At 51.3% G+C, this 13,569-nt stretch overlaps 1 protein-coding gene and 1 long non-coding RNA gene across 51 annotated transcripts in view; both read left to right on the top strand.

Moving 5' to 3' along the window:
• The window catches only part of TENM4 (teneurin transmembrane protein 4), a 2,941,714-nt gene that overhangs the window by 2,540,656 nt on the left and 387,489 nt on the right, over positions 1-13,569 (top strand). The gene's annotated exons all lie outside the window — the stretch shown is intronic.
• Positions 2,158-13,010, top strand: LOC146399750 (uncharacterized). The gene is made up of 3 exons (XR_014814799.1): positions 2,158-2,581; positions 4,324-8,124; positions 12,403-13,010. It is a non-coding gene; the product is annotated as an uncharacterized LOC146399750 (long non-coding RNA).

The following is a 13,569-nucleotide window of genomic DNA, read 5'->3' as shown; positions in this document are numbered from 1 at the left end:
AGGCATGGAGGTGGGCCGATGTCAGCGTGTGCCAGGAGGCTGGCCCGCCAGTGTGGGAGTGGAATGCAGGGACTGAGTGTGCAGGAGGAATGGTTGGAAAGTGAGGTGCATCCTCTATCACCTAACAACTGTTTGCTGAGCACCTACCCTAACTACGGTTTGTGTTTGCTGAGCACCTACCCTAACAACTGTTTGCTGAGCACCTACTGTTTTTAGGTACTGGGGCTTCCAACCTCGTCAAAACAGACAAAACTGCCCACTCCTCAGCGGGGAGACTGATAAACAAGTTGACACACACAATTGTATAGGCTGTTGGAAGATGATTGAGTTGCAGGAGAGGGGCTAGGGAATTGCCAGGGTAGGAGAGGGGCTGCAGTTCTAAATACGAAGGCTGAAGGAGGCTGCACCAAGAAGATGGCCTGTGAGTAGGCAAGGGAGCTGGTGGTGAGCGTGTCTGGAGGAGATGCCCGCCTGGCAGAGGAAAAGGCAGGTACCAGGCCCTGGAGGCAGGAGGGTATCTGGCTTGTTTGAGAGCAACAGGAGGCCAGTGTGGCTGGACTGGGGAGGAGGTCAGAAAGGGGACGTGGGGTAGGGAGGGTGTGCAGGCCACTGCATGGCAAGCCACAGGAGACTCTGAGCTGAGGAGTGACAGGGCCTAATGCTTGGACAGGGTCGTTCTGGAAGCAGAGTTGAGCTCTAGCAGGTGAGGTTGGAGTAGGAGGTAACCGTGGTAACCCAGGAGAGAGGATGGGACTCAGGCCAGGTGGAGCACGGAGGCCGGAGGATGGGATCTGTACCTGGGGAGGTGAACCAGCTGCCCTTCCCTGCCCCGCCCCAAGGCCTCCTTAACAGCAAGGGAGACCTTAATTCTTCTAGGTTCTGTGACCAGAATGGGGTCCCGTATTCTCGAAGAGGAGTGCTCACATCTGTCCCTTCTCCTGGCCTCACGGCTCCTTCAGCCTGGCTGCAGTGTCCTTTAGCCGTGGCCCGTCCCATGCCACTCCACCCTCTCTCTCTCTCTCTCTCAGCTCATGGCCTTGGTCGTGAACCACACCCCTTGTCCATTCCTCACACCGTACTCCCTCATCCTGCTGCCAAACAGCTGGGTCTCTGACTTGCTGCCAGACTCCCACTTCCAGCCTTGCCAACTGCCCACAGGAGACATTTGGTACCATCTTTTTTGTTAGCATCTTGGCTTCCCCGGGTCCATAATTCCAGCCCTTCCTCCTGCTCAGCTTCCTCAAACTGCTTGGAGAAGTCTGCCGTGGGGTCTCCTGTCCATAAAACCACCTCTGCTGGAGTTGCCTGTGATCTGGGAGCTGGTGTCTGACAGCCACTAATATTGTTCTTTTGAGTTCCTCAGAAGACTTTAAACACACCCCAAGTCCACTCCCCACTGGTGTGCTATACAGCTCCGCCTGGTGGGCAGTATGTGCTATTACAAGCACACCCTGCTTCCAAGCTGGAAGGAGGAAAATAGGAGACCTGGAGTTGCAAAGCTACAGGAAACTAAGATAGACTGCATTCTAGAAACTAGGTTCGGACCCGCTGTGTGTGCAGGAAAGCCAACAGGCCCAAGTTTTGCTTTTAATTTGAGCCAACATGACTTTCAATTCCCCTGAATCCATGAGGTGCCCAGGGACCAACTTCCTACCAGAAGACACATGCGAGGCATGTTTCCCCCTGTAAGCTCAGGTTTGTCCAGGGAAGTGGCTCTTGGCCTGTTCCAACCTCATAGAACCCAAGATACTTCAGGGAAGAAAGGGAGTAACCAACGGTGGGCGAAGAGTTTCCTGCTGGCAGGAACCCAGTTCTAGTGTTGGTGTGTGTGGAATCCAAGGTGAATCTGATGCCAATTGTAGGCTCTGTCACCAGACCCAGTGTGACCTTAAGCAAGTTGCTGCTCCTCTTTAGTTTCCCCATCAGCTAGATGGGGTCATTGGACTCTCAGGCACCAAGATAACTGGGAAGGAAAGGGACTCTGGAGTCACACTCAGAATCCCTGCTCAGCCACTCAGAAACTGCGTGATTGTGTGCAGATGACTGAATTTCACTGAGCTTTTGTTTCTTCATCTGCAACATTGGAATGAAAACATGCCTGCTTCCTAAAGTTGTAATGAGCGTGAGAGGCAGGGTTGCACGTGAGAGATGCAAGGTTGCCTTTTCCCAACCATGGGCAGTAGCTGAGCCTGAGATAAACTCTGTGGCTTAGCACCATCATTTAAAATAATGATAACAAGTGGGAGTTCCCCTTGTGACGCAGTGGAAACAAATCTGACTAGTATCCATGAGGATGCAGGTTGGATCCCCGGCCTTGCTCAGTGGGTCAGGGATCCAGCATTGCCGTGAGCTATGGTGTAGGTCAAAGACACGGCTCTGATCCTATATTGCTGTGGCTGTGGTGCTGGCCAGCAGCTACAGCTCTGATTCGACCCTTAGACTGGGAACCTCCATATGCCACAGGTGCGGCCCTAAAAAGCAAAAACTAAAATAAAATGATGATTACAAATGAGAGTTCCCATTGTGGCTCAGTGGTTAACAAACCCACCTAGTATCCATGAAGATGCAGGTTTGATTCCTGGTCTCACTCAATGGGTTAAGGATCTGGCGTTACCGTGAGCTGCAGTGTAGGTCGCAGACATGGGCTTAGATCTAGTATTGCTGTGGCTGTGGTGTAGGCCGGCAGCTACAGCTCCAGTTTGACCCCTACCCTGGGAACCTCCATATGCCATAGATGCAGCCCTAAAAATATAAATAAGTAAGTAAGTAAGTAAATATGATAGAATGATAACCATTGGATGGGAGAGGAGCAGCCTACAGTTTTGTTATCTTGTGACTTTTTATTTTAGTTATACTCTATATTCATCATCTGCAGGTCATCCTGTACAATATATTTCTTATTATGCAATTTAGTACCAAAAAAAAGTTTAAAAAGTTGGCACTTGGCATATAGCAGGAACAGGTGAATATTAATTCCTTTTCTTCAAGGACCCCTCACCTTGATTCATGATGTCATAGTCTTATCCAAAAACTATTGACGTAGTATTTCTAGGTCCCCCTTACAGAGACTAAGTGCATATCTGGGCAGCGCCTCAGATTCAGTTAAAAGAAGCTGGACTCTGGGGTCAGATGGACTTGCCCAAGGTCACATGGCGTATATAGTGATGGAGCTGGAATCCCTGGTCTGTGGGACCTGGCCATTTCCCCTCCCTCCCCCAGCTCCTTCTATGTCGTGGCCGTTGCGGTGACTGATAAGCCCTTGAGTGGCTGTGAGAAGCAGGAGAAGCAGCCCAGACAGGGTGAGCTGACTTAGGAGGATCCGGGGCTCGAAGGGCCTAATCCAGGTTCACACAGCCAGCAGGATCTCTCCACCCTGCGCAGCTGGAAAGGAGCCGAAGGCAAACATATGTGAACATCACACACAGGAAGCAGGTCAAGCGGAAGGTGCCTTCCCCCAACCCGTGGGTTTTCGCCACCGATTTGATGTCACACCGATCAACCCAGGTTGACTGGCCACAATACAGACATGACTGTCTTTCCTTTGACTTGGGGCCAGTGAGAAGCATGCAGAGCAGGGTGTGGGGAAGGGCTCCTGGGGGTTCGTGTGGGTTTGGTACTTGAAGCGTAGTGGGGGAGGGTGACAGCGACTGCTCATGAGATGCCTAGAACCAGGCTCAGCACAAAGCCCACGAGATACCTCTTTAGGGACAAGGTCGCTGCGAAGACCAGTCCCTCCCCCAAACTCCTTCCAGCGTGTTCTTTTCATCCAGTTCCTCTGATGATGGGGAGCAGCAGTGGGGAAGAAAAGGCGCCTTACTAGCCTCGGGTCTGACTCCTGGCCGTGTGAACTATTTAAGGAGGTAGCAAGGAGTTTATTCTGGCTGAGCTTAAAGGAATCAAGAGTTGAGGCCAGAGAGGAGAGCTGGGCTGCAACCTGGTGGAAGATGGCTCTGAACTGCTGGCTCAAGAGATCAGCCTTTCCCCCAAAGGTCACAAGAAACCCCAAAAAGATTTAAGCAGGGAGAGGTCGAAGGTGACAAATACCTTTCCTGATTCCAATGAGAATATCAGCCCATTGCAGGGTTGGTTTTTCCCATTTTATGGATGATGAAATTGGGACCCCCATGCTTCACACAAAGCTGTGTCCCTCCCTAAATTCTTTTTTTTTTTTTTTTTTGGCTTTTTAGGGCCACACCTGTGGCATATGGAAGTTCCCAGGCTAGGGGTCAAATCAGAGCTGTAGCTACCAGCCACAGTCACTTCCAAGTGACGCAGGATCCAAGCCACGGCTGCAACCTATACCACAACTCACGGCAACGCCAGATCCTTAACCCACTGAGTGAGGCCAGGGATTAAACCCGCATCCTCATGGATACTAGTCAGATCTGTAACCACTGAACCGCAGTGGGAACTCCCATCCATCCCTCCCTAAATTCTTCTGTTGAAGTTCTAACCCCTAACATCATGTGGTTTGGAAATGAGGTCTTTGGGAAATAATGAGCTCTCGGTGAGCTCATGAGCATGGGGCCCTCCTGATGAGATTAGTGCCTTAGGAAGAGGAAGAGGGAGATAGCTCTCTCTACGCACACACACCGAGGAAGAACCAAGGGAGCAGCACAGCAGGAAGGTGGCTGTCTGCAAGCAAGGAAGAGCCCTCACCAGAACCCGACCATGCCAGCACCCTCCCCAACTGTGAGAAAATACATTTCTGTTGTTTAAGCCACACGGTCTGGGCTCTCCAAGCTAAGACAGGCCCCGAAAGCTTAAGTAACCTGCCAACCAGAAAGTCACAAAGCTGGTACCTAAGAGAGGGCGATCAGAATCCAAAGCTTGTACCCCTGGCCCCATTGCCTCATGGAGACAGGAGTACAAACATTTAACTGAATGACAGCCAGTGCTTTCTGGGTTAACAGCGTGCCAATGTGCTAGACTACGCTCTCCCGAAGAACAGCAACTCACAGTTATAGGCACACACTGTGGATCCAGATTGCCTGGGTTTGAATCCCAGCTCTTCTGTTTATTAATAACTGTGTCACCTTGTGTTACACAAGGCAAGTTTCTTAATCTCTCCATGCCTCAGTGTCCTCCCCTGTAAAATGGGATGATTCTACCGTCTACCTCATTGTGTGGCTATGAATTAAATGAGCTCGGAAAGTTAAAGCACTTAGAATGGTGCCTGGCGTGTAGGTAGCGCTGCATAAGCATATCGTGTTACTATTATCAGTTGTCCAGCATTTTGTGATTTTCAGTGTTTTCACATTCTCTTTAACATTTGCAACAACTTTGAGGTGGATCAGAGTCTCATCATTGTTGGAAAGTCCTCTGAGGTCACACGGCTGGAAAGCCCCAGACATGGGATTCAACCCCAGGTCCCTCTGGTCCCTCTGCCTGTAGCTGCAGCACTGCTGTTCACAGGTGTGGGCATACCTCAGAGATGTTGCCTCATCGCAATAAAGCAAGTCGCGTGAATTCTTTGTTTCTCAGTGCATATAAAAGTTATGTTTACACTATATTGTAGTCTGTTAAGTGTGCAATAGCATTATGTCTAATATATATTGTATATTTATATTTTATACTATACACACACACACCTTACTTTAAGAATATTTTATTGCTAGGAATTGTTCATCATCATCTGACAATGCAAGGCTGCCACAAATCTTCAATGTGTAAAAAATGCACTGAGAAGGGCGGTAAAATGAAATATGCCTGTACATCTGGCACCCGGTCCGCCTGGCTCTTGCTGTCAAAGATGCCTCCCCAGCTGCCCAGGCCAAGTGCGAAAAGACTCCAGCAGTCTGACTTTCCTCAGGCCACTTGCTCCCAGGCTGCTCTCAGAAGGCTCTCACCCCAGGTTCTCGGTTCTGGAAGAAACGTCCCTTCAAAGAAATAGCCAAACCCTTTCTCTTCCAAACACCGACGCGAATTTTTCTTTCCACTACCACTCAGCAGCCTGGCTCCTAAATGAGTCTGCTGCTCTTTGCTTTGCAGGACCGCAACTGCACAACAGATTGCGCTCATGAGCGAGCCTCCAAGGAGGAAATAATCATATGGAACAAAGCGGATTCGGATTCGAAGTGTAGGGCAAACAAAGGGCAATTGTTTGCCATTCCAGCTGCTGGCAAGGAAGGCAGAGGGAGGAGAGGGAGCCATCGTGGGTGTGAAGTGGGCTGTGACAAGGCAGAAGAAGCTCTTCGCACAGGATCCGAGGGGCTAAGCCAGAAGTTAGACAGCATGGGACAAGCGAGGTTTCCCGGACGTCTTCCCGTCCTGTAGCCCCACCCGGGGGCAAAAGGACTCACCCTGCTTTCTGCCCCCATCCACAACTTTCAATAATTTATTACCTCTGCACTAGAGTTAGTGCTAAAAGATGCATTTGAGTTAGAGAAAATATCGTGTCATTTTTTTCTCCAGCTGGATCTAGCAAGCTCTTCCAGCATCTCCTCTGGCACGTGTCTGTGATTATCCACACTCAGCGAGTGTGTCAGAGCTCAAAGCCCCGTGGAAACCTGACATTCCATAAATTATCATGTCACCTCCTCCATTTGGGGCCCCTGAGCCCACACCCCAATTTTAAACCCTGACAGCGGACCTTCAGACTCGGAGCCTGTGTCAAGGGATGGTTGAAGCTTTTTGAGTCACCAGAAGGACTTAGGGGACTCAGCACATAGTGGGGCTCAAGGCCAAGGTTTATCACAGCAGAAGGATACAAAGCAAACCAGCAAAGCGGAAAGACGCACAGGGCAAAATCCAGGGAAACCACGTGCAGGCTTCTGGGTGCCCTCTCCCTGCAGAGCCACTCAAGTGTGAGCCCGGTTCCCCCAGCACATAGCTGTGGTCCCAGAAGGGCTGTCTGTCAGGGAAGCTCAAGAGAGATCTCGTGGCCAAAGATTTTATCAGGGCAGGTCACGTAGGCACCCTCTGCCTAGCATGGGTCAAAATTCCAGACCCTCGAAGGAAGGCAGGTTTTTAGCCTATGCCTCATTATTTGTCCTCACAGCCTAGGCACAGTAAGCCTAGACTTACTCATTGAGAGAAGGTTTTATATCAGGTAAGGAACTCTTTACCAGCCAAGTTCCCAGGGGCTGGCCAGGAGCCAGCCTTGCAAACAGGCTTCTCCGAGGATCTTAGGCTGCTGGGTTGACTCGTTTCTACACAAGCCTCTGGTCCTCCCTGCCTGCTTACGCATGAGTGACCCCAGCCTACACTTCTCAGGATCCTGGTGCTGTTTTGTCTCTATTCTTGGTCATTCACTTGCTAACAGTGGGTATAAACTTTATCGGTAAGGGATTGCTTGATAAAGCAAGCTCACTGCTAATGCTGAAGGAAGGGACACTGGAAGAAAACCGAGGAATCCCAGGCCAGGAGGGGCAGGCTGCAGAGCAGGCAGTGACAGCCTCCTGCACGGGGAGAAAGCAGACGTGGCTGAGGGGGATCTGAGTCTATGGAGGTAGACTAACCCCTCCCTGCAGATGGTCTGGCTTTTCAAAATGAAAGTTTAATTTTAAAAAGTACAAAAATACAAACCGCAAAAAATGGAGGAAAAAATACGGAAGAGAAGATAAAATGATGGAGCACAGGAAAAAGAAAAAGATATTAAACGATCTCACGTCGAGGCAACACTGCTAGTCTGTAGCCGTGTTGATGGGTTCGGGGCAGCAGTGGGAGGTGCAGGCCTGGACTCTGGCCCCAGGCGCTCATGCTGGGGAGAAGACCACACATAACTAGGCAATACCCTGCAGGGTGCTACGTGAGTGCCATCAGTGACCCCAGGTGGCCAGCAGGCACAGACCCAGCAGGAGAAATCCGGCCCTATTAGGCAACTGAATAAAATGATTCCTAAGACCTGCCGCTCTGAGCACCCATCAGGGGAAGCTGGAACAGGACCACAGGAAGAGGAGCATCCGCACGATGGGCTTTCCCACCTGCTAATCCTGGAACGCAGCTCTCAGGAGTGCCAGCGGCAACGGGCAGCCTGGAGGCTGTACCCGTGGGACACAGAAAGTGGGCTGGGGAGAAAGCTTTACCTGTGGTCAGGTGTGAAAGAGTCCCAGACCCCTCTCTCCTCAGGCAGGGCAACATCCAAATCCCTTTAATGCCTTCCAGCCAAAGACGACCAGGGGAGTTCCCATTGTGGCTCAGCAGTAACAACTATGGATGCAGATGTGGGTTCAATCCCTGGCCTCGCTCAGTGGGTTAAGGATCCGGTGTTGCCATGAGCTGTGGTATAGGTGGCAGACGTGGCTCGGATCTGGCGTGGCTGTGGCGTAAGCTGGCAGCGACAGCTCTGATTTGACCCCTATAGTCTGGGAACCTCCATGTGCTGCAGGGGTGGGTCTAAAAAAAAAAAGAAAAAGAGAAAAACCAACCATGTGCTCACCTGCAGTTGAACCAAGGTGAGTTTCTTGACCCTGTGCAGTGAGGAGGGACACAGGACACACGTCCTGGGGGACTCACTGGTTGTCTCAGTGAAGAGTGTTTAAAAGGACGTACAGGATCGGCTTCGTCTTAGGTGATGTGGGGGCAGGCAGGTTCCAGGAAGTGGGGAGCTTTGCTCTGGGTTGGACACTATCAGGAAGTAGGGGTGCTTCTGTGCTTGAGCGTCTTAATAAATCATAGGAGGCAGGAGAAGTGAAGTGAAGTTGAAACTGTCATTGGAAAAGAAGCCGCAGTTATTCGCATTCTCCAGGGTGGGGGCTCTTCGGTCGTTGTGTGGTTTGGCTAATTTGGGGTTTTATCTAAGTTCAGACATGATGGCACAGTAGCCTTGACTTTGTCTGGATCCATTGTAGCCACAGAGTGGCCTGTCTGATGTTGGCATGTGAAACTGTTTCTGTTCAGCAGGAGAAAGCCCCTGCCTCGCTGGGAGGGCCAGGCCAGTCCCGGCTGACTATTGGGAATGGCTTTTTTCTTCCCCATCCCAAACCGACAGACCAAGGAACAGACTCACTGTCCCAGGATGACCGCTGGCTACGAGGCCCTTCAGTGGCCTGTTCCACAGCAAATCTCAGTGCCTTGGGGAATTAAAAGTGAAAATGAGTATTTAAAAAAAAAAAGTCATAGTTCCCATGTGGCTCAGCAGAAACGAATCTGACTAGCATCCATGAGGACGCAGGTTCGATCCCTGGCCTTACTCAGTAGGTTAAGGATCCAGCGTTGCCGTGAGCTGTGGTGTAGGTCGCAAATGCGGCTGGGATCCTGCGTGGCTGTGGCTGTGGCTGTGGTCAGCAGCTGTAGCTCCGATACGACCCCTGGCCTGGGAACCTCCATATGCTGGGTGTGGCCCAAAAAAGAAAAAGAAAAAAAATTAAAAATAAAAAGTACTATTATATTAAGGACTGTTAAATAATTACTTCTGATAATAGGTATATACTCAATAAAGTGTGAAAGTTACTAATTGAATATTCCTTATAGGTCAGATACCAGATGAGCCTCTTTAAATATATAATCTTGTTTCATCATCTTACTGTCTCAGAAAGATTGGTGTTTAGGCTTTTAGCAGGTAAGGAAATAGAGGCTCAGGCAGATAAAATGACGCCTGGAAGGCCACCCATCCAGCAGGTGGTAAAGGCTGAGTTCACACACGGATCCATCTGGCTTCGCGACCTGTGCCTTCTCACTGCCCCGGGGCCTCTTTGATGTGTAGGTACATATGGGCATGGACAGGGGCGGCTTGCCAAGCCGTAGCTGTGACTGGTATTAGTCCAAGAAGCATGACAGCTCTGAAACAAATCCAGCGTGTGTTCATAGGGAGTGTGGGGAACCACAAAAGTGTCACCCACTGCAGAAGCCCAGGCCCTGGCAGCATGGTGGCTCATGGGGGCTGCTGTCACAGCACCAGCCGAGGCAGGAAGGGGCCACTGGTCTAGCGTCGATTCCTGCACAGCTGGCTGATTCATGTGACAGAGAGCTTCCCAGTATTGATTAACTTTGTTTTCCACAACGACAATGTCTTAATGAAGCTTAATACCCACGGCTCAAAAGCTGGGGGGAAGCTGTGGAGTCAGAATGATGGTTCACCCCACTGTTCCCGTCGGTGTTCAGCACTGTTTATTGGGGGAGGGGGGGGATATTGGGAGTCCTGTTGAAGTTGGCACCTTGGCTGGAGGTGTTGTTTTCTTCTCAGTGGCCCCTTTGGTATGTATCTAGACACCTCCTCCAGATCTTTGTCGCTCTGGGGAGACCACAGCTTATTTACCTGTCTCCGCATAGTGGGGCCCTGGCACGTGGCGCTCCATCAGTGTGCGTGGCTTAGAATGCAGCCTCAGAGCATCCTCCTGATGGACGGTCATGCCCACGTTGCAGAGTTCTAGACTGCAGCCCGGCAAGAGGAGACAGGCGGGCGGAACCAGTCCTTGTCGGATGCTGTGCGACTCTGCTAGGGCTGCGGCAGGTGCCTTGAAACGACAGAAGTGTACCGCCTCACAGTTCTAGAGGCTGGAAGTTTAAAATCAAGGTACTGACAAGGCGGTGTTCCCTCTGAGCCCTGCAGGGGAACCCTTCCCTGTCTCGTCCTCACTTCCAGTGGGCAGCTGGCCATCCTTAGTGTTCCCAGCTTGCGCTTCCGTCTCTGCCTTCGTTGTCACAGGGCTTGTCCCGGCATGTCCCTGTCTTCACAGGGCTGACTTCTTGTAAGGACACCGGTCATACTGCATTAGGGGCCCATCCTACTCCAGTCTGACCTCATCTTAACGAATGACATGTCATAATGAATCTATTTCCAAGTAAGGTCACCTTCTGAGGTACCGAGGGTTCAGACTTTGTCTCAGTCTGCTCGGGCTGCTGTAACAAAAATAGCATCGACGGGGCGGCTTAAACAACAGCCATTTATTTCTCACAGTTCTGGAGGCTGGAAGTCCTAGATGAAGCTGTGCGCAGAGTCGATGTCTGGCGAGGGCCCATCCCCGCTGCTTGTCACGTGGCAGGAGGTGTGCGGGGAGCTCCAGGGTCTCTTTCATAAAAGAGGCGCCACCCTCAGGACCCGGTCGCCTCCCAGAGATCCACCTCCTAATACCATCACATTGGAGGGTTAGAATTTCAGCACACGCGTGGGGGGGGGTGGGGGGCACAAACATTCAGTTTATAGCAGACCGCAGCTCACCTTTTCAGAGGAAACATTTCAGTCCCTAAGAGATGCCTGTAAGGTCCCAGGTACCGTCTCAGGCCTCACACCACTTAGCAGCCCGGCTTGTGAGTGTGCGTGCAGCTCCTCAGAGCCCTGGGAGCCATAAACGGGAGAAACCATTTTAGTCTGAATGATACAGCAGTTGCGAGTCTCCTGCTGGACCACTGGGCTCCCCGCTACCCCGAGGCCTGGCTGCAGCCTCCCTTTCCACTCCCTGCCATGGACCACCCGTGGCCAAGCGAGCCAGGTCAGGGTACCAAACCTTAGGCTTCTGAGTGAGTCCCTTCGCTGGAGGTGTGGATGCCACAGATCCCTGGCTGAGACCGTGGGGGGGACCCTGTGGCCTTCCTTATAATGAGTGTGAGTGTGTAAGCACATGCACATGTGGCTGTGTGCAGGCACCCAGCTAGGTGTGCTGCCTCCAGCCCGTGGGGTTGAGGCCTGCGTGCGGTGTGAGGGTCACCTGTAGAGCATAGCTGTAGGTGACAGTGTAGGAGCATGTCTGCAGGACAGTGTCCGTGTCGTCATGTTAGTGGAGGAGTAAGTGTGGGACAGTGTGGGGACCCCAGCAACAAGAGCGTGTGGATCCGACTCTATGTGATGGGGTGTTGGTGCGTGTCTGTGCCCCAGTGAGGAAGCAGGCAGGGATTTCCACCAAATACCTGTTGTATTTAGATTCAGGCAGCAGGCAAAGGTCAAGTCTTTCCTCCCATTAAGTTGGGGAAGAAAGACTTTGGGGGCCTTTTTTCACTTTGGAAAAAAAAAAAAAAAAAAAGCATCATCCAGTTAGCGGTTGTTAATTAGGAACAGGTCCCAGGAAAGCTGCTGCACAGCAGCTCCAATAAATCACTCATTAACCGTCGGTGCTGCCCGCCTCCGTGCCTGCTTCTCTGCAGCGGGAGCCCCATCGGCAGCCGGGCCAGGGCCTCCCTGCTGTGGATTTATCAGGATGAGGGGTGCAGGTATCCCAGTCCCCCCCTTCTAAGAGCATCCCCAGGATGCAGTGGGCAGAAAAAGAGAGAGCTGAGCCCCCATTCATTGGCTCATGGACTCAAGCCCAAGTTTGTTTGTTTTTTGTCTTTTTTTTTTTTTTTTTTTTTTTTGTATTTTCTAGGGCCGAAGCCACAGCATGTGGAGGTTCCCAGGCTAGGGGTCTAATCAGAACTGTGGCCTCCGGCCTACACCACAGCCACAGCAACTCAGGAACCGAGCCGCGTCTGCAGCCTACACTACAGCTCACAGCAACGCCAGATTCTTAACCCACTGAGCGAGGCCAGGGATAGAACCCGCAACCCCGTGGTTCCTAGTCAGATTCGTTAACCACTGAGCCACGATGGGAACTCCAAGTCCAAGTTTCTATGCATCAAGACCCCCAACCCATCCCTTCTGGCCTCCGTGGCCCCCTCTCTCACCATTCTGCCTTGATTCAGGTTCCAACTCAGAGTGTCTCCTCCTCACAGCCTGCTTGCTCCCCATCCTCACACACACCTGAGAGTGCGGTCACTAGGCATCTACCTAGGTAGCTTGCGGAGGGGAGCCAACATGCAGTGTGTATGCAGGAAATGCGTTCTTGCCTGACCAGCCCCTGCCAACTTTCCCACCAAAGCAGTGTCCACCAGCAGTGGTTTGAAGTATTGACTGGAGAAAACCACCTTAGACTTTCCTTAGGAGGCATGAAAGGGAGTAACTGTTTAATGGGTACAGGGGATTTTTTTTTGGGGGGGGGGTGATGCAAATGTTTTAGAATAAATAGTAAATAATGATAGCACAACATTGGGAAGGTTCAAATTGCCACTGCATTGTACACTTTAAAAATGTTTAAAATGTTAAGTTTTATGTTCTGTTTTTCCATAATTAAAAAAAATCTTAAAAAAACAAAACAAAACCTCTATAGCACCTTATTCCTTCAGCACACATTGATTGAAGGTACCTGTAGAATCAGGCCCTGGCAGAACAGACATGTTTGGGATTAGGCGATGCGGACAGACACACCCCAGAATGGTACTTCCTGTTTTCGCAGCCATCTGTGTAACCCTCAAAACCCTGGGAGGTTGCTGTGCTGGCCTCGGCTTTGCAGCGAGGAGACTAAGAATTGCAAAGTGGGGGGACTTGGCCGAGGTCACGGGGCTCCTAGTGGTAGAACAGGACATATGCCTGCGTCTGTCTGCTGTAAGCCCATGGCGATTCCAGTAACCAAGGGCTTCCTCCAGTTTCAGGCCTGGTGCTCACCAGCTAACTTAAGAACCACACAGCTAGCGCCGTGTGCATGGCCAACCAGACCCTGCCAGGTCAGTTCCTCCCCCACCTCTGGGGGTTGAGAGCCCTGTGGGCTCTCTTCCTCAGGCTCCCTGCCTTTCCGGCCCCCCTCTCCGCCCCCTCCATCCTCAGCACTGCCAACACGCTGACCTTTTTAATCTGATTAGCTAGATGCTCCCTGCTAGATG

Source organism: Sus scrofa, chromosome 9 (genome assembly GCF_054392235.1).
Source record: "Sus scrofa isolate SSC_HxYL_T2T_F1_AM1 chromosome 9, Sscrofa_HxYL_maternal_Yorkshire_Landrace_v2.0, whole genome shotgun sequence".
NCBI classification, from domain to species: Eukaryota; Metazoa; Chordata; class Mammalia; order Artiodactyla; family Suidae; genus Sus; species Sus scrofa.
Note: the sequence above shows the minus strand (reverse complement) of the source record. Positions and strands in the feature narration are given on the sequence as shown.